This window comes from Nycticebus coucang, chromosome 18, assembly GCF_027406575.1.
Source record: "Nycticebus coucang isolate mNycCou1 chromosome 18, mNycCou1.pri, whole genome shotgun sequence".
Classification (NCBI taxonomy): Eukaryota; Metazoa; Chordata; class Mammalia; order Primates; family Lorisidae; genus Nycticebus; species Nycticebus coucang.
In genome coordinates, this window is record NC_069797.1 from 1,809,755 (window position 1) to 1,812,946 (window position 3,192).

General features: G+C 43.6%; 1 non-coding gene across 1 annotated transcript; it reads left to right on the forward strand.

Moving 5' to 3' along the window:
* Positions 1–334: 334 nt before the first annotated feature.
* Positions 335–441, forward strand: LOC128571339 (U6 spliceosomal RNA). The gene has a single exon (XR_008375770.1). It is a non-coding gene; the product is annotated as a U6 spliceosomal RNA (small nuclear RNA).
* Positions 442–3,192: the final 2,751 nt, after the last annotated feature.

Here is a 3,192-nt window from a genome sequence, read left to right on the forward strand (position 1 = left end):
GTGCCCACCCCAAAGCTCAGCTAACTTTTTTAATTTTTAGTAGAGGCGGGATCTTTCACTTGCTCGGGATGTTCTCAAACTTCTGAATTCAAGGGCTTCTCCTGCCTTGGCCCATAGAATGCCGGGATTATAGGCAAGAGCCACTGTGATTTGCCAGGCCTATGTTTACAGCGTGTTGCACAGAAAACTTATGACAGCACATTGAGATGTGGCCATAGAAGTGGTAGCTTGAGGTGAAAGACTATAGTTGTAAGTCTTCATCAGATTATAACATAGAAAAAAAGTTTTTAAACTATATTTAAAAATTAAAAGTATACTATAAAAGCATATTATGGTGCTCGCTTCGGCAGCACATATACTAAAATTGGAATGATACAGAGAAGATTAGCATGGCCCCTATGCAAGGATGACACGCAAATTCGTGAAGCGTTTCATATTAAAAAAAAAAAGCATATTATGAAGTCTATGTTAAAATAAGAAATACTGTAAAAGTATATTTTAAAATAAAAATTATGCTATCCAAGTGTATTATAAATTATATTTTAAATGATTGAATTAGATGTTATGCTCTCTGTAATTGCTCTTTCAAATGTATGAAATATATTATGAATCGTAAGCTACAACATATTACAGATGTGTTAGCCCAATTACAGAATTGTTTAGCTAAAGACTCAGACCTGAGCAGAACTGGTTGTGGTCTTCAAAAATGTTACCCAAATTCCCTAATACTTACGTGGTGTGGTGGGAACCGGATGAAAGGATAGAGGAAAACCTACCAAGGTATAACATGTTCTCAGTAAATGTTTTTCATCTGCCTTGCACCCTTTGAGTTTGTTCAGAAGTAAGTCGGTACTATCATATATATGTGCAAAATGTCAAAGGCTTCAAACAATAGGACTTGTTTTCTCACTTGTATATCTAGGGTCACCTCATGTTCTGCAGGGCTTAATTCTCTACGTGTATATAGTGAGCTTGACGACGTGTATCTAAAGGGCATTTGTGTTCCCCATAGTAGGGTGTTGTGGCATGAATCCCAAAGATATCTCCTATCATTTAGTGGACACAGCATGCCACAGTCACAATGAAAAGAAATAACAGTCTCCCTGCACTAGAAAGAAAATATTTTTAAAAAGTTCTGAGTGCCAGGGGCGGCGCCTGTGGCTCAGTGAGTAGGGCACCGGCCCCATATGCCGAGGGTGGCGGGTTCAAATCCAGCCCCGGCCAAACTGCAACCAAAAAATAGCCGGGCACTGTGGCGGGCGCCTGTAGTCCCAGCTGCTCGGGAGGCTGAGGCAAGAGAATCGCGTAAGCCCAGGAGTTAGAGGTTGCTGTGAGCAGTGTGAGGCCACGGCACTCTACCGGAGGGCGGTACAGTGAGACTCTGTCTCTACAAAAAAAAAAAAAAAAAAAAAGTTCTGAGTGCCTACCCTTGATGAATCCACAACAATTAAAACAAGGGCCTGAGCAACTAGAGAGATTTAAAGCAGGAGTAGCTGCAGTATAAATGGTGGAGACATAAAGGATGTAGGAGAGGAAAACCAGAGGCAGACTGTAAAAACCACGGAGGCTCCATGGGAAGGGCCCGAATGAAGGAAGTCAAGGAAACATAAAAGAGAGGAGGACGTGACCAAAAGGTCACTGGGCCAGGAGGAGAATTGAATTGGGGGTAACTATGTGGCCGGAACCCAGAGACATCCTCACTCGCAGTGCCAGCTAAGTCAGTTTTGGAAAGTTCATGCTTTTACCTGGCACAAATTCTGTGTTGTGTCTACCTGCTTGGATGAGGCCGGGAAAATGTTTCTAGAGTCTAGTCTTTTAAACAAGGATTTTAGGGTTGGTGCTGCTTATTCTCTCCTGTGAGGAAGTATTTGGGTCTTTGTAGACAACTACAGAAAACTGAACTCATTCGGCGGTCCTTCCTGGTCTTTAGAGTGTCATCCCCCGTTGTTGCCTCAGTGTCTCTGCCATCCTCCCCCCCTCCATAATGTGTCTCTGTCAAGTGGAGGGAATGAGATAATCCTGGAAAGGATGTAGCATCTTTTGAAGGAACCTGTGACACCGTCTAAGCTGGTTCTATCAAGAGTGATTGAAATATGAAGGGTGCCCTTCAGTGGCCTATGCCAGGCCTACTAAACCCTCAGGACTCTAAAAAGTATAAAATTTCATAAAGCTTTTCGCACTTTCTATGAGTTGTGTACTTTAGCTCATAAGTTGCATATTAAGTGGTTGGTAGTATTCTCAAAGAGAAATAAGTGTTCTGGCCTTCAGTCCTCTGCTGTTAACACTCTCGGTGGTAGCATTGGCCATCATCTTGCTACCAGAATTCCCAAAGAGCGCAAGAGCTGCCAGCAAAGCTCATCACCTCCAAAAAGTGTGACATCAGAATAGCAAGAGTGTTTTACTTAAATGACAGGAAGTATAGATTGTTTTCACATTCTAAACCAGCCTGGGATCTCAGTGCTTGGAATAGTTAAAAGATAATGTAAACTGTGTCTCTGCTCCGGATGCTATCAGCTTTGATAAGCATAAGTTTGTATAATTGGCTGTTTGGGCCTCTGTGTATTCTCTCTTGTCAGAGCAGAACTGGATGACAAAAGGTCAGAACAAGGAGCTGTAACTCATTAGTCCTCAGCATGCTGAGGTCTTAGGGTGTGGGCAGTGGCCAGCAGGCCAAGTGATGATGTTGGGATGCTCCTGGGATCCAGGACCAGAGAGCCAGACTGATAAGGAAGGGTCAGTCGGAGTCATGCAGAGATGTGCTACTAGTGGTCAGAGCCTGGGAGCAGGGCTGGGGGAGGGCAGAGTCATGCAGGTAGTGCTTTACACAGAGCCTCCTGGAGTGGGGCTGGCATCCGGCTCATGCTGGCTCACCAGGTCTTGTACTCTGCACCAAGCTGGGGTACCATGTGGCTTCGCCTATGGGAGATAACTTTCTGCTTTCTACAAAGGCCAACAGTAGGCTAGTAGTCACTCTGCCAGGGGGTCTTCTTTACCACACTTTGAGGCTGTATCTGTAGCAAGATGCTAAATAGATGGTCTTTAAAAAACTTGTTAAATGATTAGGCGGGATTAGGAAATGGCAGATGTTGTTTTAAGTATAATAACATCAGGGAAACATAAGCACTAATGCAGTTTCTGATTCCACTTTTGGGATTTTCTATGGCTTTTGGTGGCCAATCTCAAGCCCCATCT